This window comes from Hylobates moloch, unplaced genomic scaffold (assembly GCF_009828535.3).
Source record: "Hylobates moloch isolate HMO894 unplaced genomic scaffold, HMol_V3 SCAFFOLD_5, whole genome shotgun sequence".
In the NCBI taxonomy this organism is placed as follows: domain Eukaryota; kingdom Metazoa; phylum Chordata; class Mammalia; order Primates; family Hylobatidae; genus Hylobates; species Hylobates moloch.
In genome coordinates, this window is record NW_026652280.1 from 142273570 (window position 1) to 142300137 (window position 26568).

The 26568-nt window shown below is 38.0% G+C and overlaps 1 long non-coding RNA gene across 1 annotated transcript in view; it reads left to right on the plus strand.

Moving 5' to 3' along the window:
- The window catches only part of LOC116469847 (uncharacterized), a 48062-nt gene that overhangs the window by 5398 nt on the left and 16096 nt on the right, over positions 1-26568 (plus strand). Inside the window, exon 2 of the long non-coding RNA XR_004370379.2 lies at positions 7319-7481. This is a non-coding gene — a long non-coding RNA (uncharacterized LOC116469847). The remainder of the gene's footprint in view (positions 1-7318; positions 7482-26568) is intronic.

Genomic DNA, 26568 nt, shown 5'->3' on the forward strand with positions numbered 1-26568 from the left:
TTGTGCATGAAACAAAGTTTTTAACTGCATTTTGACTTCAACCTGTCACATGAGGTCAGGTATGGGATTTTCCACTCATGGCATCATGTCGTTGCTCAAAAAGTTTGGCTTTTGGAGCATTTTTGATTTTTGGATTAGGGATCCAACCTGTATATTAAACATATTGGTTCTGTATGGGTAACATTCACATTCCTATGAAGAGAGGACCCCATGGTTGACATGAAATAAGTATAATTTTCTAGAAGAAACCATCCTATGGAGTAGACAAAAACAGCAGATGCCCAATATAGTGAAAATAAAAACTTAGAGCTCTCAATCAATTTTCTATCCTGAGTGAGTGGATAATGAGATCAGGAATAAAGGGGAACAAAACTGGTTTTTAAATTAGTGAGAGACGTGTAACTTGGGTCATACTGAGTTTGAGTTGGTAGTGGGACTTCTATACAGGGATGATGAACAGCGGGAAAATATAAAGTTAGATCAATACATGAGTTGTGGGTCATATGTTCTCAGAGCCTCCTGAGGGCTGTGTCATGGGCCATGGTCACTCATATTTGGCTCAGAATAAATCTCTTCAAAATATTTTACAGTTTGACTATTTTCATTAATATTTTGGCACCCAAACATATTGGGCCTCAGAGAAGACTCAGGACCCCACAGGAGTTGCCCAAACTCAGTGCTAAAGTATCAGCAGGGGCCCATTGAGGCCTCCCTGACTTTGAGCTTCTCCTCTGGTGGAGCCCATGTGTCCTCCTGAGCCCTGCCCCTCCCTTTGGTTGAGGGTCCTTGATTTATTCTGAGCTGGTTTTTTTTCTCCTAGGAAGTTGTTGTTTAAGGATCCTAATTCTAGTTCAGATCCTAATTTAATTCTAGCATTCAAAGGGTCTTCTTCATTGCTTTTCTCCAAAAATTAATCTCAATTTGGCTTGTTGGTGCACATTTGAGTAAGGAACTGAATTGTTGTTTCCATAGGTAAATGAGAGACTGTGTTTCTTCAGCTCCAAAGACAAAGGGTATTTGCTCCTCCCACCTGAAAGGCACCTCTGGGTGGCCAGGGGCCTCATGGGAGTGTCTGGGGTGTGGCAGCCCTACAGGGAACCCCCAACAAAATTGGTTTTAAAAAAGCTTGCCCAGGAAGCACATATAGGAGCTGGTCACTTCATACTTTGAGCCCATCTGGAGGGGCTTAGATCTCCGGAGAGAAAAACTGAGACACATAAGACAGTGGCAACGACTCAGTGGTGACTCACTGTAGAGTCCTGCCCGCAAGCAGCAAACACTTCAATCCACTCCACAAAAGCCCTAGGCCACAGCTCAATTCCTCCTTAAAAAAAAAAATAAATAAAGTATGGGAAACAAATAATCTAAGCATGAGGAGAAAACAAGGAGAATAGCCCATCTTCAAGCACTGGTGCCTCTACTTGCCAGAGTTTGTGTAAAATGGAAGTAATATGGTCTTTGTGCACATTTACATTAAGGAAAAAGAGCCTTAAGGTCGACCTGCAAACGACAGAGTTCCTAAGTTCTCTTTTTTTTTTCTGTTTTCATTTTTCCTACTTTAAATCTGCTGTTACTTTTCCACTGAGAGAAAAACCACTGTTTAGATCTAACAGGTGTTTTTTTTTTTTTTTTTTTTTTTTTTTTTGCAACCCAGGGAATTTGTATTTATCTCATAGCTAAATCTATAAGATTTATTTCTACTGGTATGCACAAATATGTCTATGTATTTATGTGTTGTGTACACAGTGTTTCAGTACTAAAAATAAATAAAACAGCTCTAGCTAATTGGCTAAAATATAAAAGCACTTAAATCGGATAATCAAAAGAAGACTAGTCAAATGCTTTTTCAAGTTAATGTGATTTAAGTAAAAATTTTAATAAAATAATCTGGCTTTAAAATTATTGGTAAAATAATATTAGAGATGTCTTAAAAATTGTTAGCATTTTTGATCAACTGGTTTTGTGCTTACTCCTACAGAATACCATAAGCCATAAGGGTTATAAAACTATAAACCCAGCTCAAGACAAAATGATCTTTGCTTGTATAATTTTTGACAAGTAAGACATGGAATATTCTTGGTTTAATGAAAACAGCTAAATCTCAAGTTATTGGTAAAAATACCCTTATATTTAACCTTAAGTTTCTTACTTAAGTAAACACCTAAAATTCACAGCTGTAAAAATAGTTAACAGGGAAATAAAGAATGACTATCACAGTTTTTGTAAATAATCTAGGTAAATTATTTAATAAATCAATCAGGTAAATGTAATGGAATAAATGCCTGTAAACAAACATATTGTATAATTTAGAATCTAATGTTATTAATAAATATTAAGTATCTGGGTAATTTCCAATTAAAAATTATAGGAAAAAAATTTTAATGTTCTTATTAAAAGGTAAATAGATTTGTCTAACTGAAAGCTTATTTAAGGGTTATTTATAAAACAAGATAAAAGGAACCAAAAAATAAGAAATGTAAAAAGGTTAAAAATATAAAGAGGTACTTTTGATAGAAAAGATAAAAAGGAAAGTAATTTATACTAGAAAGAATCCTGTTTGGTAAATTTTTGTACTACAATAAAATGGGTTGTTCAAGAAAAAGGGATATTTAGGTCAAAACAGAAAGTCTAAGCATGTTGTAAATGTTCTATGTAAGTCATAATGTTAGTAAAAAAGATTTTTTTAAAAGGGGTTGTATAATTCAGTTGGCTCAGCAAAAGAAATAATCAGCATAGTTAACAGACAACCCACAGTGTAGGAAAAAGTCTTCACAATCTATACATCCAACAAAGGACTAATACCCAGAATCTATGAAGAACTCTAACAAATCATCAAGAAAAAACAACCCCATCAAAAAGTGGGCAAAGGACGTGAATAGACAATTCTCAAAAGAATATATACAAATGGCCAACAAGCATATGTAAAAATGCTCAACATCACTAATTATCAGGGAAATGCAAATCAAAACTACAATGCAATACCACCTTACCCCTCCTGCAAGAATGGCCATAATCAAAAAATAAAAAAAAAATAGATGTTGGCATGGATATGGTGAAAAGGGAACACTTTTACACTATTGGTGGGAATGTAAACTAAAACAACCACTACGGAAAACAGGGTGGAGATTCCTTCAAGAACTAAAAGTAGATCTACTGTTTGATCCAGCAATTCCACTTCTAGGTATCTACCCAGAGGAGAAGAAGTCATTATATGAAAAAGATACTTGCACTTGCATGTTTATAGCAGCACAATTTACAATTGCAAAAATATGGAATCATCCCAGATGCGCATCAATCAACAAGTGGATAAAGAAAATGTGGGATATATATACCATGAAATACTACTCAGCCATAAAAAGGAATGAAATAATGGCATTTGCGGCAACCTGGATGGAATTGGAGACTATTATTCGAAGTGAAGTAACTCAGGAATAGAAAACCAAACATCATTTGTTCTCACTCATAAGTGGGAGCTAAGCCATGAGGACACAGATGCATACAAATGATACATTGGACTTTGGGGAGTAGGGGGAAAGGATGGGAGGGGGTGAGGGATAAAAGACTACACACTGGGGGCCTGGCTCGGTGGCTCATGCCTGTCATCCCAGCACTTTGGAAGGCCAAAGCGGGCAGATCACAAGGTCAGGACATCAAGACCATCCTGGCCAACACAGTGAAATTCCATCTCTACTAAAAATACAAAAATTAGCTGGGCATGGTGGCATGTGCCTGTAATCCCAGCTACTCAGGAAGCTGAGGCAGGAGAATAGCTTGAACCAGGGAGTCAGAGGTTGCAGTGAGCCAAGTTCACGCCACAGCATTCCAGCCTGGTGACAGAGCAAGACTCCGTCTCAAAAAAAAAACAACAAAAAACCAAAAAATCAAAAAACAAAAAATAAAACACTACACATTTCATACAGTGTACACTGCTCGGGTGAGGATGCACCGAAATCTCAGAAATCACTACTAAAGAACTTATTCATGCAACCAAACACCACCTGCTCCCTGCAAACCTATTGAAATAAAAAATAAATTTATAAAGATATATGAGTTGTGAATTTAGTGTAAAGATGAGAGTCAAAGCCACAACTATGAATGAAATAGAAAATATAGAGAAAAAAGGCGGCTAAGAATAGATAGCTATAGAACAGAGAAGAAACGGAGTCTGGTATAGTAGGAGCCTGTAGTGGTCAGACAAGTTCGGAGAGAACAAGGAAACACAGTCATAAAAGTCAAGAAAGAAAGAGGAATATTAATTTGGTTGACTGCATGCTAGAAATGGACTCTAACTAATATAAGCAAAACAAATTTATTGGACGAATATATAGCTGCATATAGGAGGGAATGCAAAAGCTAAAGAACCAGGCTTGGCACACTCAGGAACTAGGCAGCTCCAAAGAGTTGAAATAGCAATTGCTGCCTGACATTTTCCCCTAATGTAGCCAATGGAATGCAAACAAAAACAAAGCCTATTCAGTTTTGTTCCTTTTCCCACAATTCACTTTCTAAGGAAACAGTTCAATTGGCCTACCTTGGTTTACATTTCTGCTTCTTACCCAGAGCAAGGCAAATGATTAGCAGTCCCGTGAGACTCATCAGTGGTAGAGCAGAAATTTTCAATTACCAAAGAAGATGGAATAGAAGTTGAACACTTAGGGGAAAAAAAACATAAACATAAACAAAAAACACACACAACCATGTCCACTACAGAGGATTTATTTAACAGTGTTAGTAAAGACAAATATTTCTTCTCAGTAGAGCTGTTTGGAGTATCCCTTTCCCCCTAAAAAAATGTGGTGAATTTTATTATAAAGTCATAGACATTTTGGATTAAATATACTAGAAATATTCTGTCAACCTGATGTGATAGGCAGAACAATGCCTCTCCCAAAGATGTCCATGACCTAATTCCTACAGTTTGTGAATATGGTACCTTGCATGAAAACAGAAAATTAAATTTTTTCTAATTAGTTCATGTGAAAATAGAGAGATTATCCTGGACTATCCCTGTGGGCCCACTGTAATCACCAGGGTCTTTAAAAGTGGAAGAGAGAGGCTGAAGAGGAGGTCAGAGTGATGAGATGTAAGAAGGACTCAATGCCATTGCCGGCTTTGAAGATGGAGGAAGGGGGCCAAGAATTGTGGAATATGGACAGCCTCTAGGAGGTAGAAAGAACAGGGAAACCAATTCTCCTCTAGTCTCCAGAAAGGAACACAACCCTTCTCACATCTTGATTTTAGCCCAGTGAGACCTGTGTTAGGCTTCTAACCTTCTGAACTATAAGATAATTTTGTGTTGTTTTAAGCCACAAACTTTATAGTAATTTGTTACAGCAGCAGTAGAAAATGAATGCTCTCCACTCCATTTTGAAAACAGATAAAATAGAGTTAGGTTAAGTGGATTTGTTAAATTGTCTGAGAAAAAAACAGGACTGAAACCAAGGCTCTAGATTCCCAAGCCAGTGTTTCATTGAACTTCAGATAGATGTGTTAGAGGGTTTTACCACTATAACTCATGATTATTTGGATACACAGAAAGGATAAAGAAGGAAACTCAAGTTTAATTTCTTTTAAAATATTATGTTAAATAATTATTCAGGGTCTAATTAAAGAGAATGAACTCAAATACAATTTCTTAGTTTTTCTGACCTATAAGTTGAAGTGGCTATTTAAATACTCTCTTTGGGATATGGCAGAACCACTGCAGAACATTAAGATGATTTTTACTTCTTTATTTCCAAACATTTTATTATATGCTACTTATAACCACATTTATTCTCTAAGAAACAATGACTCTTGGTAAGTAAAAGGCATTTGTTTTATCAGTAACTATGCAAGTGTAGGAGTGGATAGAGAGCTGAATTGCTCTGTTTAATTAAAGGATAATTCAAAATTAGGAGTAATCTGGAAAGAACGGAGATAGAAAGGGAAAATTAGCAAGATTGCAGGAGTTGGGAGCAGCTATTGCAGTTAAAGGATCTAACAAGTGATTCTGAGTTGTTTCCTATGTATCACTTAAGGTAGCCCCCAAATCTTCAATTACAGTTTTGCTACAAGCAACAGCCCATCTTTGTGGTTACTCTGAAGGAAATGATAAAGTATAAAGGGCATTTTTGCCTTTGACTTAAAATTATGACAGAGAAATGAATAGCTATAAGATATTATCGAACAAAGACCAAAAACTCTTGACAGACAGGAATTCAGAAAACCAGAGTGTCTCAGAAAATGTATGACCTGTATATTAAATATAAACCTATAAGAGGTGTGTATAAAATTATTGGGAAGGTTTTGGATACAAAATCCATGTAATTGGTATTTGAATCAACTTTTTGTAGAGTTAAGTAGCTGAATGGCCCCAGCTGACCTCTGGCCTACAAAATCACAACCAACACCACCACCAATTGTAATTGTAACTAAAATTTACAAAAGCTTATCTCATCTACCAGGCTCTGCACTAAAACCCTTTAAATATATTACTTCACATAATTCACACAACAATTTACTGTTTTGTGAATTATAAGAAGTAATATATTTAAAGAACTGTTATATTCCCATTTCACACAATGAAGATCAGAGACAGGTAATATAACTTGCCCAAAATTTTTATACCTTAGGAAATCAAGAACTATGTATACTTCATTTCAACCCAGATCTGTCTCATTCCAGAGCCATAACCAGTAAAACCAGTGTTTCCAAAAATCTAGTTTAACCAATCTGAAAAGTGGTTTTAATTTGCATGCTGAAAAATTTGTATAAAATTTCATATGTTTGAGAGCCACTTATGTGGCATTTCTCTCCATTACTTTTATCCACTTCTGTATTGAGTTGTTAACATTTTTCCTACTGATTCCTAGGGGCTCTGCATATTTGCTAAATCCTAACTTTTTCTAGCCTATATATGTGGCAATTATCTTCTCCGCATTCATGGTGTATTAATCAGTGTTCTCTAAGAGAAACAGAACCAGTAGGATATATGGAAGGGGATTTACTAAGGGAAATTGGCTCATGGTATCACCAAGGTGAAAAGAATCCAGTAGTGGCTCAGTCCATGTTCAGGAACCTCAGAACCAGGGAAGCTGACAGTCCAGCTTCCCAGTCGGGCACCAGAGCCCTGAGAAACCTCTGGTGCAAGTTGCTGAGTCCAAAAGCTGAAAAACTTGGAGTCTCATGTCCAAAGGCAGACGTAGAACAAGTATCCTGCTCCAGGAAGGGAGTGTGGGGGGAGGAGAAAGGGATGGAGGGAAAGAGAGAAGAGGGAGAGAGACAGAGAGAATCACCAATCACCTCTTTTTTTCCCCTGTTTTTTTCTCATCCCTAGGCCCCCAGCTGATTGTATGGTGCCTGCCCACATTGAGTGTGGGTCTTCTTCTGTCAGTCCACTGACTCACAGGTTAATCTCTTCTGGAAACACCCTCACAGACACATCCAGAAGCATCCCTCAGTCCAGTCGAGTTGACACCTGAAATTAACCATCACACATGGTTAGACTTTTTATTTCCTTTCTAGTATTTCTGATGTATTCAATATTTTATCAGCTTTATTAAAGATAAATGACATATTTAAGTGTGCAATAATTTTTAAAAGTTATGTACACACAAAGCCATCAGTACAATTACAATAATGAATATATTCATCACCTTAAAAAGTTTCCTCTTGCTCCTTTGTAATCCTTCCCTCATGCCCCTCCTTGCCCACCAAGTCCTAGTTAATGATGTACCTGCTTTCTGTCACTATAGTTTAGTTTGCATTTCATTGAATTTAAATGATGGGCTCAAGCAGTGTGTAATCTTATTTGGTATGACTTCTTTCACTCTGCATAATTATTTTTAGATTAATCCATGTTGTTTCACGTATCAAGAGCTCACTGGTGGCCAGGCGTGGTGGCTCACGCCTGTAATCCCAGCACTTTGGGAGGCCGAGGTGGGCAGATCACGAGGTCAGGAGATCGAGACAATCCTGGCTAACATGGTGAAACCCTGTCTCTACTAAAAATACAAAAAATTCTCCGGGTGTGGTGGCAGGCACCTGTAGTCCCAGCTACTCAGGAGTCTGAGGGAGGAGAATGGCGTGAACCTGGGAGGCGGAGCTTGCAGTGAGCAGAGATCGTGCCACCGCACTCCAGCCTGGGCGACAGAGTGAGACTCTGTCTCAAAAAAAAAAAAAAAAAGTTCACTGGTTTTTATTGTTGAGTAGTATTTCATTGTATGGCTATGTGTATACATTCACCTGTTGATCAATATTTACAATATTTCCAATTTTGGCTATTACAGTAAAGCTACTGTGAATATTCATGTAGAAATCTTTGTATGATTTTATGCTTTCATTTAACTTGGGTGAATCCTAGGAGTAGAATGGCTGGATCATGTGAGACACATATGTTTAATTTTTAAAGAAGTTGCCAAGCTGTTTTCCTAAGATATTCTAATATTTTACATTCCCAACAGAATGAGGGTTCCAATTATTCCACACTCTCACCAGCACTTTAATATAATCAATCCTTTTAATTTTTAATTTTAGATATTCTAACAAATGTGTAATAGTATTCTATTATGCTAATAATTTACATTTAGCTAATGACTAGTAATATTGAGCATCTTTTTCTGTGCCTACTTGCCATCCATGTATCTTTTTTTGTGAAATAGCTATTCAAACATTTTGCCCACTTTTATTGGGTTCTCTATTTTTATTATTGCATTTTGAGAGTTCTTTATTCTGAATACAGTTATTTTATCAGATATGTTATTTGCAAATATATTCATTCAATCTGTGGTTTGTCTTTCATTCTACTAATACTGTCTGTCAAAGAACAGAAGTTCTTAATTTTAATGAAATTCAATTTATAATTTTTTTTCTTTTTTGGATCATGATTTTGCTGTCATATCTAACAAATTTTTGCTTAGCACTGGGGCACAAACTCCAAGTACAGATGGCTTCACTAGTGAATTCTACCAAATATTTAAGAAGAAAATAATGCCAATTCTACACAAAGTCTTCCCAAAAATTAAAGATGGGGATATACATCTTAACTTACGCTGTGGGACCAGCATTACTCTGTTACCAACACCAGACAAAGATGTTACAAGAAAGAAATCTACAGGCTGGGCACGGTGGCTCACACCTGTAATCCCAAAACTTTGGGAGGACAAGGCAGGTGGATCACCTGAGGTCAGGAGTTCAAGACCAGCCTGGCCAAAATGGCAAAACCCTGTCTCTACTAAAATCCAAAAAAAAAAAGTAGCCAGGTGTGGTGGCAGGCGCCTGTAATCCCAACTACTCAGGAGGCTGAGGCAGGAGAATCACTTGATCCTGGGAGGCGGATGTTGCAGTGAGCCAAGATCACGCCATTGGACTCTAGTCTGGGCAACAAGAGCGAGACTCTGTCACAAAAAAAAAAAAAAAGAAAAAAAGAAAAAATCTACAAACCAATATCAATTACTAGCATGCATGCAAAAATTCTAAATGAAATGGTAACACATCAAATCCAATAATGTATAAAAGGGATAATACATCATTGCCAAGTGGGGCTTATATCAGAAATGCAAGATTGTCTTAACATTTGAAAAGCAATCAGTGTATATAATTTACCATATTAACAGTAAAATATTGAAATCGTAATCATCCCAATAGATGCAGAAAATCATTTCATAAAATCCAATTTCATTTCTGATTTTAAAACAACTTTCATCTAGGAATAGAAGGGAACTTCTTCATCCAAATGTATGACATCTACCTAAACCCTTAGGCTAACAAGTGTTGAAACATCAAATTCTTTCTTCCTGTGGTCAGAAACATGATAAGAGTGATTGCTTTCACTACTTCTATTTAACATTTTACTGAAAGTTCTAGTTTGTGCATTAAAGTTTTTAAAGCTCAACTTACAGCAGCATCAAGTATATTAAATACTTAGGAATAAATGTGACAAAAGAGGTCCAAGACCTGTAAATGTAAAACCATAAAATATTGCTGTGAGACGTTAACATGGTGGCGTGGGGCCTCACGCCTGTAATCCCAGGAATTTGGGAGGCCAAGGCGGGTGGATCACCTGAGGTCAGGAGTTTGAGGCCAGCCTAGCCAACATGGTGAAACCCCATCTCTACTAAAAACACAAAAATTACTTGGGCGTGGTGGTGCATGCCTGTAATCCCAGCTACTCGGGAGGCTGAGGCAGGAGAATTGCTTGAACCCTGGAGGGGGGAGGGTTGCAGTGAGCCGAGATCGTGCCATTGCCCTCCAGCCTGGCGACAGGGTGAGACTCCATCTCAAAAAAAAAAAAAAAAAAAAAAAAAAGTTAAGGAAGATCTAAGTTAACGAAGTGATTAGCCATGTTCATGCATCAGAAGACTCAATTTTGTTAGGATGTCACTTCTTCCTAAAATTTATCTACAGATTCAATGGATTCCCAAGCAAAATTACATCACCTTTTTTTTGTATTTTTAGTAGAGGTGGGGTTTCACTATGTTGGCCAGGCTGGTCTCCAACCCCTGACCGCAGGTGATCTGCCCACCTCAGCCTCCCAAAGTGCTGGGATTACAGGTGTGAGCCACCACTCCTGATTGCCATTACTTTTAATGGCAAAAGCCACAATTACTTTTGCAGCAACTTAATACAACAGTTGCAACTGCAGTCACCATCTGGTTAACCTTACAATTCACTGTCATTCTCCATGTTCCAATTATCTTCTGCACAGGCCAAATAAGTTAGTTGAATGAATATGTGGGAGGAATCACCATCCCTGCATCCTTCAAGTGCTTGATCATGGCACTAATCTCTGCAATCCCTCCAGGGATATGGTATTGCTTTTGGTTTACTATTTCCCCTGGTAGAGACAGTTCTAGTGGCTTCCATCTGGCCTTTCCCACTGTAATAGCCCTCACTTCACGTGGCAGGGAACCTATGTGTTATAATACTGGACGTGCTTTTCTCTGCAGAGCATAAATGGGGAGATGATGAGCAAGTTAATTTCACTTACATAGAAATAATGACGACTTTACTGCTTGTCTGTATTGTGACTATAAATTTCAGACTGCTATACATTAAGTCTCTGGCATGTAAAAAGTAGTCTATAAATGTTTACAATTAAGTTAAGGCCCCACTCCCTGTATGTAAATTGCTTTGGCTCCCTATCCCTTTGGAACAAGGAGACTTGTTTCCCTATCCCTTTGGAATAAGAAGCTTTGTTCCCTATCCCTTTGGAATAAGGGGGCTTGGCTCCCTAAGCCGCCACTCCCTGTATGTAAATTGCTTTGGTTCCCTATTTCTTTGGAACAAGGAGACTTGTTTCCCTATCCCTTTGGAATAAGAGACTTGGTTCCCTATCCCTTTGGAATAAGGGGGCTTGGTTCCCTAAGCTGCCACTCCCTGTATGTAAATTGCTTTGGTTCCCTAAGCCCCCACTCCCTGTATGTAAATTGCTTTGGTTCCCTAAGCCCCCACTCCCTGTATGTAAATTGCTTTGGTTACCTAAGCCCCCACTCCTTGTATGTAAATTGCTTTGATTCCCTATCCCTTTGGAATAAGGAGTCTTATTCCAAAATTTTAGGTTTCTGTTTTTTTTCCAGTGGTCTCTACTGACCCTGGAGTTTTCCAGTGATGCTGTAGTTTTGTGTTACTGATTGCTTGCCTTAGGATGCACATGTTTGGTCCTTGCTGCTACTTCTTGACACTCTCTAGGTCCTTGTATTAGTCTGCTGGGCTGCCGTAACAAAATACCACAGACTGCATGGCTAAAGCAACAGAAATTTATTTTCTCACATTTCTGGAGTCTAGAAGTCCAAGATAAAGGTTCAAGCCAGAACCTTGAACTTGGATATCTACCAATTTGGTTTCTAGTAAGTGTTCTCTTCTTGGCTTGCAAGAAGGTTTCCCTTGTCACTTTCTCACTATGTCCTTACATGGTCTTTCCTCCAGTATGTGCACACAGAGAGCATTATCTATCTATCTATCTATCTATCTATCTATCTATCTATCTATCTAGCTAGCTATCTATCTAGCTATCATCTATCTATCTATCTATCTATCTATCTATCTATCTATCTATCTATCCATCTATCTATCCATCTATCTATCTGGCTATCTATCTATCTATCTATCTATCTATCTATCTATCTATCTATCTATCTATCTGGCTATCTATCTATCTATCTATCTGGCTATCTATCTAGCTATCTATAATATATATATATGTATATATACACACGCACACATTTATGTGAATGGAAAATTATTTTCCTTTAATAAAATGTGAAAGGAAAATAACTTTTGGGGCCCCAAAAGCACTAAGCTAAAGGGAAAGTCAAGCCGGGAACTGCCTAGGGCCAACGTGCCTCCCATTCTATTCAATGTCACCCTTCTGCTCGCTGAGATAAATGCATATCTGGCTGCTTCATTTGGAGAGGCTAATCAGAAACTCAAAATAATGCCACCATTTGTCTCTTATCTACCTATGACCTGGAAGCCTCCTCCCCAACTTCCAGTTGTCCTACATTTGCCTCAAGTTGTTCCACCTTTCCCGACTGAACCGATGTACATCTTACACATTATTGATGTCTCATGTCTCCCAAAAATGTATAAAACCAAGCTGTGCTCCTACCACCTTGGGCACATGTCATCGGGACCTCCTGAGGCTGAGTCACTGGCGCGTGTCTTCAACCTTGGCAAAATAAACTTTCTTAATTAACTGAGACATGTCTCAGATATTCAGATAGATACAGATCTATCCATCTCTATCTATCTATCTATCTATCTATCTATCTATCTATCTATCTATCTATCTATCGATCATCTATCTACCTATGTATCTAGAGAAAGCACATAAGACCTCTGGTGTCTCTTACAAGGACACTAATCCTATTGGATCTGGGGCCTACCTGTGTGGCCTCATTTAATTTTACTTATTTCCTTAGAGACCCCACAACAGCACTAAGGATTGGGGTTTCAACATATTAATTTGGGGGGAGACACAAACACTCATTCTGCAACAATTCTAATCCCTGCCTGTTGCTCTATTTTCTCTTGGGTTAATCCCTTTGCCTTGGGGAGTTCCTAAATAAATTTGCTTGGCTATGGCCACTTATTTGCTATGCTAACCATTTAAGTCATTCAAAATATTCCTCTCCATCTTTTCCTACCTTTCAGTGTATATAAAGCTATTAACCCAATAATAAATGGTAAGTTCTATTTAATTCCACTTAATATTTTGTCATTTGGTATCAGAACATGGCATATTTATGTGGAAAGACATAAAATAAGAATTGAATTCATTAGCATATATTTTAAAAACACATTTTTTTCAAAGTTACTGTAACAAAATATTAGGGGAACAGGAGTGGGTGCTTGCCTAGCCTTTTTACCTTCCTCCAGAAGCTGAGTAATAAGGAAGTAACTAGGCCGGGCGCAGTGGCTCACGCTTGTAATCCCAGCACTTTGGGAGGCCGAGGCGGGTGGATCACGAGGTCAGGAGATCGAGACCATGGTGAAACCCCGTCTCTACTAAAAATACAAAAAATTAGCCGGGCGTGGTGGCGGGCGCCTGTAGTCCCAGCTACTCGGAGAGGCTGAGGCAGGAGAATGGCGTGAACCCGGGAGGCGGAGGTTGCAGTGAGCCGAGATCATGCCACTGCACTCCAGCCTAGGGGACAGAGCGAGACTCCGTCTCAAAAAAAAAAAAAAAAGGAAGTAACTAGTAGTCCTACTTATTTTATGTGCCCTTACTCCTCCTTTCTTTCCCATCCCCGACACTCCCCATCCTCCCTGCACTGTTTACACACACACACACCCCTCACTTTGAGGTAAATATCACAGATATGAGAACTGAATCTTAAATAAAAGAAATATGTTGAATAGATCGACTTGCTTATACTATAAGAGGAGGAACCAACAAAATTGGGAACAGGACAATGACAGTGTTGAAGGCAGAAGCAGCTGATCTAGGCCCCGAAGAGGTGGAGCAGAGATTGGCAGCAGCAGCAGCAGCAACAACAACAACAACAATAGTGGGAAATCAGGGGACAGGAACCACCAGCACCCTGCCAAGGGATGCACAGGAGTTGGGGGTAGGGCCTTAGCTTGTTTGAGAGCAATAACCACTGAAGAATGTTATCCTTCAGTGGATAACACTAGTGAGCAAGCTATTTTTGTTATATTCATGACTTCAGAGTTTTAAGAAATCGATGTTTTGACCTAAACTGTAAATCTTTATAAGTGTTTGCTATGCGCAAACTGGAGACTGAGAGATCTAGGTTTGAATTCCAACTCTTCCTCTTATTGTCTGTGCCACGTTGGGAAAGGTGTAAGCCCCATTTGCTCATATATAAAATGAAGACAGAGGCTGGGTGCAGTGTCTCTTGCCTGTAAATCCTAGCACTTTGGGAGGCCAAGGTGGGCAAATCGCTAGAGCCCAGGAGTTTGAAACCAGCCTGGGCAACATAGAAAAATCCTGTCTCTATAAGAAATAGAAAAATTAGCTAGGCATGGTGTTGTGAGCCTGTACTCCCAGCTACTGGGAGGCTAGGGTGAAATAATCAATTAAGCCTGGGAGGTTGAGGGTGCAATGAGCCATGATCATGTCACTGCACTCCAGCATGGGTGACAGGGTGACACCCTGTCTTATAAAAAGAAAAAATGAGGACAATAATGGTACCTAGTTCATATGTTGTGATAACCATTAAACTAGATGGTGTATGTAGTGATTAGTAGAGTGGCATGTAGTAAGAACTCAAAAAGTGTTAGCTATATCTTATTTTAAGTGCAGGGAATAAAATTTTAAATTTGACACTATCCTTAATGGTGATATATATATATGTATATATATGTATATATGTATATATGTATATATATATGTATATATGTATATATATGTATATATAAGTAAATAACTATGATGCAGTGTGGTAAGTGGGTTTAATAGATGTATCTAAAAGTGCTATAGGAAAACAAAAAAAGAAAAAAGTAATTATGTAGGGAAATTAGGAAATACCATAGAAAGTAGATGTGTTTTAGTTAGAATACAAGGAGGTGTATACCTCTCTAAGGAGAATATGTTGTTGAAGTTTATTTAGAAAAATAAGTAAAAAGTGAGAAGTCCTAAGAATAGTTGAGATTATGAAATGATCATTTAATGTTAGCAAAAGCCATTGAAGTGGTTTTATGGCATAATGCAAATATTCTCATCCATATCCAGTATTATAGTCTTATTAATATTTACAACTCTGTTTTCTGTTTCTATTTCCCTTTCTAAAATTTAAATTTTACTTTAGGATAAAACCCTCTCTCCCATAATGTGATGTAATTGTCAAAGAAGTTGATATGGTTTTAGTTTGAATTAACAAAAATATAGAGTCCAGAAAAAGGGAAATGATAGGCTGTCTATACGCTCCACCAGGTATCAAAGCATACTTCTATTACTCTGATTGGTCCTGAATACACACATTAAGAGGGACGATGCTAACTGCAAGTGCTTTTGGATGAAAGCAACCATTATGATGATGAGGAATTTAAATCATGACGTATGACGAATATTCAAATGCTCCAGAAATGATTATCCCAGAGGCGAGCAAACAAAGGGAGAGGAGAGAGAAGCATATGGCCATAGAGTTAGAACTGACTATATGAAATTAAGGGAAAAACAAATTTCTCTCTTTAGAAAGAGAAGTAAAAGGTGAGAAGTCCTAAGAATGGTTGAGATTATGAAATGATCATTTAATGCTGGCAAAAGCCATTAAAGTGGTTTTGTGGCATCATACAAATATTCTTATCCATATCCAGCAATGGCCATATGCTTCTCTCCCCCCTCCCTTTGTCTGCTTGCCTCTGGGCTAAATGTAAGGATGAGTTTTCTAACAAGTCAAGCTGCCTCAAATGATATGACTTTTCCTGGGAAAGGAGTGAGCTTCTCACTACCAGAGTTGTTTAAGCAGAAGTTCGTCATGGAAATCTTGTAGAATATGCAAGTGCTATATAGGGAACTGGGCAAATGACATTAAGGTCCCCTTCAAACCTGAGACTTCGGAGAATCAATGTTCCTCCTTTGAATTTTGAAGATACGTGCTAAGACTTTATTATGGTGCATATGAGAGCCAACCAAAGATGCTTAAATGATTATAGATGAGAATGTGTGAATAAATAATCTACATAGTGGAATATGGAGCAGGCAAATATCGAAGCCCCAATTCCATCAGTCTGTTTTTGCTAGATATACTGGAGTTACAAACAATTCCAAAATCTTTGTGGCCTAACAAGAAAGAAACAAAGATTTCTTTCTTACTCTCATTCCATGTTAGCTTCAAATTGAGTAAAATTCTGGACCATATCTCATTCTCTTGGAGTCAGGCTGAAAAGGAAGCCTGTCCATAGCCATTGCTGCAACTGTGAAATTGTAAGATCATATGAGGGCTCATAAAACTTCTGCCGAAAGTTGGCATCATCACTTCCACTCTATTTCTGGTCACAGCAAGTCATGTAGCTAAGCCTGCCATCAATAGGGTACAAAGGATGGCACTAAAAGGGAGGGACAGCAACTATTTTGATTACCTTTAATGTATTATATCAAGTCACGCAGTCATGGTTTGACATTTGACAATTCCACACAGTGAAATAAATGACTTCTAAGGAGCAAGAAAAAAGTTTTTGTATAGTGCTTATTTTGGAAATGCTTCGTCCTACCAAAAGTCAGGGCAATCTAAAAAACCACTACCCACTTCACACAGAAAGAGAAAATAGAACTCCCAGTCACTCATAGCAGGGTATATTTGGAGAGTTACAGAAAAAAGGCATCTCCATATATTTCATCATTGCCTTTGAAAAAGCTTACAGAAACACAAATATTCACGGCTACCCAAATATAGTTGATAAAGACGTTGTACTTTAAAAGTAAATTTTTGGATAATTAATCACAAAGATAGAGAATTCTTTGGAAGTCCATGACCAGAGCTGCTTGGTGATGGGAGATGTGACCCTTTTCCATATGGGGGCTGTACAGTGGGTATAGGAGCTGGTGGTGAGATTGATGGGACTAAGAGCTAAGCAAGAGCAAATTTCCAAGGGTATTTTATATCAAAGAGTCTAAACTTAATTTAGAGGCCATGGAGCGCCAGTGAAGGCTTTAAGCATCAAAGAGGCAAGATCAGATTTGTGTTATTAAAACAAAACCACTTGGACAATAATATAGAGGATGGAATAGAAGTGGGACCAAATCTAAGGCAAGATTAGGTAATTATTAGAATTAGAGTAATCTTGGAAAAAAATGAAAAGCTCTTGAACTAACTTATGAGCAATAGTAATACAGAAGTGAGAACAAATGGAAAATTATTATAGAGATAAAAAGGATATAGAGATAAAAAGATATCCACCGAGGCAGGCGGATCACGAAGTCGGGAGTTCAAGATCAGCCTGACCCACATGGTGAAACCCCATCTCCACTAAAAATACAAAATATTAGCCAGGCATGGTGGCACACACCTGTAATCGCAGCTACTCAGGAGGCTGAGGCAGGAGAATCACTTGAACCTGGGAGGTGGAGGTTGCAGTGAGCCGAGATCACAGCCACTGCATTCTAGCCTGGGGATAGAGTGAGACTTCACCTCAAAAAAAAAAAAAAAAAAAAAAAAGGGACAGGACTTGGTGCCTGAATGGGAGAGAAGGCTGAATGATGAGTACTCAAATGATTGCCAAATTTTGAGCTTCCTGCAGCTGGGCAAGTATAGTTCAGTGTTTTAGAGATGCAGCCTTAAGTTTAAGCCCTGGTTGCTACTTCCTAGATTTGTGCCCTTGGACAAGTTATTTTTTCTTGTTGAGCCTCTATTCCCACATCTACAAAATTGGGCTGATAATAATACTCCCATCATAGGACTGGTAGGGAAGTTGCACACTGTCATCAGGGACAAATTTTAGAGACCCTCTAAGGTACTTACAAGACTTGGAGATATATTAAAGATAGGCCAGTATGCCATCCGCTGCGATTTGTTAATTTTGTATTTCTGGGATGGATAGGCCTTATGAGGAAGACAGCCATGGATGGCTATAGTGTTTCTTCAAAATGGATATTCTGAAAAATGCTTCTATAAGAAAGTTAAAAACCTTTTCTTTCATCTTGTCACAGTGCCAGTTCTGGTTTGCAACATTGGGTGGCTCTTATTCTGTCTTTAGTTCCTTACTAGATATCTTTGAGTTTGAGCCTTCATCCAGCTCCAGGTTCAGTAGCCCAAGTACTCAGAATTAGTCTAGATTTTGCACATCCACTCAGAAGGAATGACACATTTTGGGATTACGCATCAACAGTGGTTTTGTTAATAGACAAGAAAATTGCATAGAAAGTTGGTAGTAAAATTTTAAAATTTTGGATTGGCTATGACTATAAGCTCTGATATGATACTTTAGTTGGGAATCACAGAATGCTTAAGAAATTCCATTAACAACACCCTAATACTAATTGCCCACATAACTATAAGCAGTGAATAAGTGGTAGCTATTATTTTTGTTATTAGCTATTATTATTATGGATTGATGGCCAACTGAAGTATTTCCAGACCATTAAGGTGTATTGAGCTGTATAAAAATCAAAAGGGAAAAGTCAAACTGGAAAATATGTTTCAATATGTTTCCATGCACACTGGATAGATAAAATGAGAGATATACATTTATATAAATGTATGACTAATATGTGTTCCAAAATTGTGTGAGAGTCCTGTGATTCTGATATGTCTTAAGATAATATTAGTAGTAATTATAATTATAATTATTATGTAACATTGCTGTATGCCACAGATGTAAACAAATTTCCTTGTAAATTGTGTCTTTAGCCATGGCTGTTGTAAGACTTTTTCTCATCCACAATTGCTGTTTTACTTTGGTCCTTTTGTAGGGTGGTTTATAATCAGCTACAGAATTCTGAGGACTCTTAAATATAGGTTTCCAATCATTTTAGAGATTGTGTCATTGGAATAGAGATAGAACTCTCATGGAAAGCTGATGTATTTGTGAGGATTGTTGATCCAACACTGAACAAAACAGGAGATAATTTCATGAACTGAACTAACAGAAGACTGAAATAATATTCTATAATTCTTTGATTGAAAACGTTTGCTGATTGTTTTTGTTTTGTTTTTCATAGTCAAGAAAACTTTCTCTTTTTAAAGCTATTTACAGCTTTTAACAATTGAGTAAAGTCTACTCTTATGAGAAAAATTTGAAATATAATTTTTTCCCTCAATTTAATTCCTCCCAAACTTGGAAACTGTTTTGTGAGTATTCGTAATTTATGACAATATACTTATTTGCATAAAATCAATAAGAATCTTTATATTATATATAATAGGGAAAAATTGGAGACACCGGTTATTTTGCCACACTTTGACTGGAGTGACATTTTCAGACTGTCTTGAGAAAATGAGGCTGACCTGTAGAGCTGATAAAAAATACTTTAGAAAAACTGACCCCATACCTTGTCCTTTACAGGGTCCTGATCCACATTGAGTAAAGAATGTCATATTCTGACAGGCCTAGAACTCTAAGTTTTCTTGGGACTTCAAAAAGAAGGGAATTCACCCAATTCATAAGTATCTGCAGACGCAGATAAATCCTTGGCTGGGCTTGAGGCTTTCGAAAAGGTCTCATATGAAGTTCCTTAGGAAAAAGTTTCCAGCAAAGCCAATTTGGAAAGAGAGAGAGAGAGAGAGAGAGAGTATGTGGCAAATGATGGTTCTTGCTGCATTTTATGCAAATAATCAAGCCAAGTAGAATAGGACTAAAATTTATTTTACAAATAAATTGGTCCTACTATGATTTTGTCATTAATAAAACTGGGGAATTGGAGAAAGAAAATGTATGTTTCAAAATAAACCATAGTACACCTGTGATATGGTTTGATTCTGTGTCCCCACCCAAATCTCATCTTGAATTGTACTCCCATAATTCCCACAAGTTACAGGAGGGACCCAGTGGGAGATAATTTGAATCATGGGGCAGTTTCCCCCGTACTATTCTCATGGTAGTGAACAAGTCTCACGAGATCTGATGGTTTTATCAGGGGTTTCTGCTTTTGCATGTTCATCATTTTTTCTTGCTGCCACCATGTAAGAAGTGCTTTTCTCCTCCCACCATGATTCTGAGGCCTCCCCAGCCATGTGGAACTGTAAATTCAATTAAACCTCTTTTTCTTCCCAGTCTCAGGTATGTCTGTATCAGCAGCATGAAAATGGACTAATATAACCTGTTATTAGATTCTAACCTTGTCCAGTGTTTTTTTTTATTTCTGTTGTTTTGTACAATTTGGACCCAATCCTAAAATTTTTCCTGGCCACAAGTCTCCAAAATAATGTTTTCAATTTTTTCTTTCTTTCTTTCTTTTTCTTTCCCCCCATTTTTCCTGATTTGAAACACAGAAGCTAGACAACTTAAACTTTGGAAGAAAAGAACAGTAACCTATTCATATACGTGAGCCACTTTCATACCTACCTACCGATGTATGGACTTTAGAGTAATATGGCCTGTATCTGTTTTCTGGTACTTTTTGTTGGTGTTGTTTGTTTTCTTTCTGTTTTCCTTTCCTGTTTTTTTCTTTGTGGGATGTGAGACTTCACAGTCTGCTAAAAATGAGCTTTACTAACAATGTGGGACTTATCTGTCTGGAAATAAACTGTCCTAGCCACAAGAGATCAGAGAAAACCCAAGACCAGAGACTCATTTTCTTCTAAAATTTTTTCTCCAAAAGATTTTTAAAAGAAAAGGGGGAAGAAGTGTGAAAGGAAAATAAAACTGGGACTCGAATTCACTATGTCAAAAGGAAAAAATTAAGCCAAAAGCTGAGTCACGCAAGGAGCTGCCTTTCTTTTTGTTCCTAATCAGATAGCTACAGATGAGAGGTTAAATATCTCCATGGGTAGCTACCCTATGTTCACTTTGTACTTTCATCTTATGTAAAGTGCCGATATACAGAGCACCGCATGAATACATGATTGACTACTCCCCTACCTGCTCCTGTTCTCTTGCAATATGTGGATTTCCACACTCTTCCTCTTTCCCCTCCAGCCCACCTTTCTCCTTTAAATATTGAATCCCTCAAAATCATCTTTGGAGAAAGGCACTCACCTATCTCCCAGGCACATCCTTAACCTTGACAAAATAAACTTTTAAATTGATTGAGACCTGTCTCAGATGCTTTTTGGTTTACACTCCAGACAGTTACATGAGAGAACACAAATTTCTTTTTTTTTTAAGCACTGAATTTTTGAGTCTTTTTATTATAGCAGATCAGCCTAATACATGAAATAAAATGCCTGGTACAATGCCAGTCAACTGTGTTAACAAAAGACTATGAGATCTACAGAGGAAAAAAGGAGAGCTTTATTTCCTATATATTAAAAAAAATCTTCAGATTGGGGAGGCACAGCCTCCTGCACAAGTTAAAGTGTACTTTCTGAAGAACAAAGGGAGGGTCTGGCTTAAATAGGAAAATTCTTGTCTGGATTCTCAGTCAGGCTCACTTACACAAATGAAGGATTCAAACTTATTCAATTCTGATTGATCAAAATAGCCAAGCCCTGATTGAATGGTTGCCAAGCCCTGATTGAATGGTTTCCAAGCCCCAAACCAGGAGTTTCTGTCAAATGTTTCTTTCAACTGCTGGGGGCAGGAGAGGTCCTGTGGCAGTTTATCTTGGCAGTGACAAGAACTGGTTTGGCTCGATCACAGAAAAACAGGTCCTGTGACACTTTTACAACGTGTTTCCCGGGACATAGAGTTTGTGACCGCTCCTTGACTCAGCCATGGCCACCTGATTCTATTTTAACTTTTAGCAAATTAGCCACAGGGAGCCCATTTTGTCTGTTAGCCTGGGGCATACTTTAATAACTGCAAGAGTAAATAACAAAATTTTAAAAGATATAAAAATGATAAAATATATCCTTAAAGATAGATTCTAAAATGTGATTATAATTAAGTTTGAATTATCTGGATACAGAAACCATTACGATTCTATAACATACATGTCTAGTTTTGAGTTTCATACATTCAGACACTTTTCACTTTTTAAGGGAATACATTGTGAGTAAAAGTGGGGGATTCTCAAATACATTTTTTAAAATGCACACTCTCTGTGAGTGTTGTGGCTTTCTCTGCCCTTGGAACACAGGCAGTGGAGTGTTTGTGTTGGTAGAAGTACCAATGGGGCTCCTATTTACTTGCTGGACAAACCAGGGAGTCTGCTCCCACCTCATGTGTCCTGGTTGTGTATGAAAGACTTCAATGTATATAACATAATGAAAGGATGGTCACACTGCTAAAGAAACAGGGAAGGTAAATACAAAACAATTGGCAGCATAAGAAATTGTCTATTTACAAAGAAAGCCACGTTTCGTTTCCTTTGTTGATTTATTCCTAACGCTCCCACCAAGCACCTGGTCCTTTCTACACTATCCTTTGATGTCAAATATATTATATGCACCTAATGACTCAGCCAATATTATTCTGGTTTTTTTTAGTCTTCCAAGTTCTCTAAATGTACACACCATATTAATTTTCCTGAACATCTACTGCTCAGGATTTTTCCCCCACAACCACAAAAATGTTGAATTTATATTTCTAGAAATAGAAAGCTGTCAACTAATTAAATGACAGGTGGACTTCAAAAGTTCACTAACCTAGAAGTCAGGCTTTTGATTCCAGCTCTGTTATGCTTAACTATGTGACTTTGTTTTAGTTACATAATTGTTTGAGTCCTAACCTGTAAAATGAGAGAATTGAACTGGATAGGTTCCTAATGGACATATTCTGTGACATATTCTCTACAAATGTATGTGTTATAAGAAAGATTTTATGCATAGGGAGTCAAATTTCTTGTTTTCTCATATTCAAGTCATGAAGAGAGTACCTTTTAAAATACAGAATTCATTACAGAAGGTTTAAGCATCAAATGTTTTCATGTATGTTAAAGTGGAAATTCTGAAATTATGAGAATTTAAAAAATTTTTAAAACTTCTATTAACTGACTACTAACCACTAGGTCTGAGAGATAGAATGGGGAGCAAGGCAGACATGGTCCTGTCCCCCTCAGAGCTGAGGGGAGGCAAATATCAAATGTGTGATGGGTGTTTTGAGAGAGAAGTACAGAAGGCTCTGGCAGTGTACAATTAGGATAGTTGGTATAAGCTAGAGTGTAGGCATAAAGAGGGGGAGGTAAATTTTGTGGATGACTTTTAGGAAATACGGGACCATTTTCCTTGTGCAGAAGTGGAGTGTAGAAGCTACAGAGACCTTGGTTTGAATCTGAGCCCTGCCACACACTGTGTCATTTTGGGTCATCCCTCTAAACCAGTTTTTTAAATCTGTAAAATGGGGAAGATAATAATACTTACCTCATAAGGTTGTTAGGATAATTGAATGAGATAGTGCTGTGCCTAGAGCAATAATAATACCAACTATCATTATTATTGCTATTACTAAGTGGTGTTATGTGTCTCTGGACCTAGTCAGGCAATGATCCCAGTCTCCCAGCTGTCCCCAGGAATGCTGCAATTGGTAGTGAAGTCCTGATTTGCAGCAGAAAATTTTTAATTTGCAAACTAGCAAGCAATCTGTAGTTTATCTGTGTGGGCTTCATAAAACTTTCCTAGGCTCTTGCTTCTGTGCCACCCTGCACCCTCCACCAGGTGGGAGGTGGAGAAGGGAAACAGGAAAGGAAGGGGAAATTGGAAGGAGTGTGGCCTCTCCTGGGGTGCTGCAGCACATGTTCAAGAGCCCAGTGTAATGCACTTGGGCCCATGGCAACCCAGTTACCATTCCAGCGGAGCGTGGACTTGATTGACAGACTTTGTAGGCAAGATATAACCTTACACTAATGTGATATGTTTAATTTCAGACAGTGATAGAAACATAAGCTGGCGAAAGAGAACAAACTTAAAAAGGAATCACAAAAACAACTCCTCGAGGGCCAAGCAACAATTAGATGAAAAGAAGGGTTTAATCCCCCAAGTCAACCAGCTCAGCCTACTCTCCCAGCTGATTCTACACCTCTATAGGCAAATATCCCAGTTTGTAAGACTGGAGTGTCTGCAGCCATGCTTCCATTGTTCCTTCATGATGTTTGTGCCTCCTCGACAACCTATTCTTGCTTACCCTTAATCTGGTTCAGCCACCTGAAATTTCTGTCTTTCAGTATTGGTTCGTAGAACACAACATGATATCATATGATAATAATACTCATACAGCAGAGGGAGGAGCTATGACCCATTCCATAATTACTGTCTTAATATCCAAAATGACAAACTTGTTGAGACCACCACTGTTCCAAGTCCCGAATCTGAACTGGTTAGAAACCAATGACAATTATCATTTCTACAAAATCAGTCTCTTCATTGGAAAAAGAAGTAGGTAATTATAATATACATTTTCTTAATGCTCCAAAGATTCATTAGATAGCATCCTCCCACAGAAAACCTCAACCATGTGGCAGAGAATTCTTAAAATAATACATTTTATTTTAATATAATTCATTAAGTGCATACAATTTAAAATTTTAAGTATTAATACATTTGAATTTACTATAAAGATAATAGTAAAATATCAGGTTGGTGCAAAAGTAATCCTGGTTTTTGTCATTAAAAGTAATGCAAAAATTGCAATTACTTTTGCACCAACTTAATAAAATAAAAATGAATGTGATAAATTTTATTCTGCTTTCATAGGAGAGCCCAGTATAAATAATAGCACACACTCCTTGGCTAATTTCAGTTCATCTCTTTCTAAACTTCTAAATGATATGAACATTGATATTATTATTAATATTGATTAATGTTAATTATGAGCTATCACTTTATAAAGCTCTCAACCAAAACCACCCTGAAAAACAGTACAGTTTCATAATTCTGACTCCTCACAGAATGGCATCCCAAAAACACTCAGGGAAATCCCCAGCTAGGGTTAGGTACTGCATGGCTTTAGTGACTCTGAAATGGAAAAGATATGGACAGAGCCCTGGAAGGATATACCAGACTGGTCCTCTGTCCTTTGCGGGGATTTAGAGTGTCTTTTCTAACAACCTTGGGGCAAAGTGCCCTTGTGAGTGATGCCAGAATGCAAACACATGAAAGAAAGAATTGCCTGTACGTCCTGTCACCACACAAAAAAACCAACTTATTAGCTGGGTGTGGTGGTTCACACCTGTAATCCCAGCACTTTCGGAGGCTGAGGTAGGTGGATTTCCTGAGGTCGGGAGTTCAAGACCAGCCTCACCAACGTGGAGAAACCGCATCTGTACTAAAAATACAAAATTAGCTGGGTGTGGTGGCGCATGCCTGTAATCCCAGCTACTCGGGAAGCTGAGGCAGGAGAATTGAGAATTGCTTGAACCCAGGAGGCGGAATTTGCGATGAGGCGAGATAGCGCCATTGCACTCCAGCCTGGGCAACAAGAGTGAAACACCATCTCAAAAATAAAACAAACAAAACAACAACAACAAAAAACCATTTATAAAAGCCAAAAATTTAAGCTGCCTGTAATCTCATCTCACAAGAGATGAGCTAAGGGCAAAAGCTCTGTATTCTATTCTCTGAAGAAAAATATCATTAATCTCCCCATTAATGACTTCAGTAAAATGATGTCAGAGAAGTAGTTCAATAACGTCTCAACTTGCATTAATTTGAGATATATATATATAAATATATATATGTATATACAGGAGGGGTAAAAATAAAATGGCTTCTTAGAATTGTCAGAAAAGAAATACTAGAAAATACAGTAGAACTAGAGCAAGATCTGAATCATCTCCAAGATAAATTAAAAAATTGTTCAGAGGCCAGGCGCAGTGACTCATGCCTGTAATCCCAGCACTTTGGGAGGCTGAGGCAGGTGGATCACAAGGTCAGGAGATCAAGACCATCCTGGCCAACATGGTGAAAACCCGTCTCTACTAAAAATACAAAAATGAGCAGGGTGTGGTGGCACACGCCTGTAGTCTCAGATACTCGGGAGGCTGAGGCAGGAGAATCACTTGAATCTGGGAGGCAGAGGCTTCAGTGAGCCGAGATCACCCACTGCACTCCAGCCTGGGCAACAGAGCGAGACTCTGTCTAAAAAAAAAAAAAAGTTCAGAAAAAAAGGGAAAAACATCTGTGTTCTTAAACCTTAAATCTTTAGGCCTTCAGTTATGGTACATGGTGAAAATGGAAGGCTTTATTCTCCTAATTAGTGCTCCCTACAGCAAACCAGAGACGACTGTATCATTTGTTCATTAAAGAAAGAAGCCAGACAGACAGTAAGAAAAACTTGAATTGGGGGATTTTTGCCTTTTCTGAGCTGGACATTTAAAAACTTTGGTATTGTTCTAGTAAAACCTACTGTGAGGTGACATTCACAGTATTTTAATCAGGTACCCAGGATTTATTTTAATCCATTATGGTAAGACACAGACACAGAAATCAGGTATCCAGGATTTATTTTAATCAGGTATGGTAAGACACAAAGACACAGAAATGATGGTCATGAAGGAAGAAGTTTACACTCACAGGTCCCTAGACATAGGAGGAATGGCTGTCTCACCACACAGGGCTATATGGGGAAGTACCATGGTTGGTTAGTAAG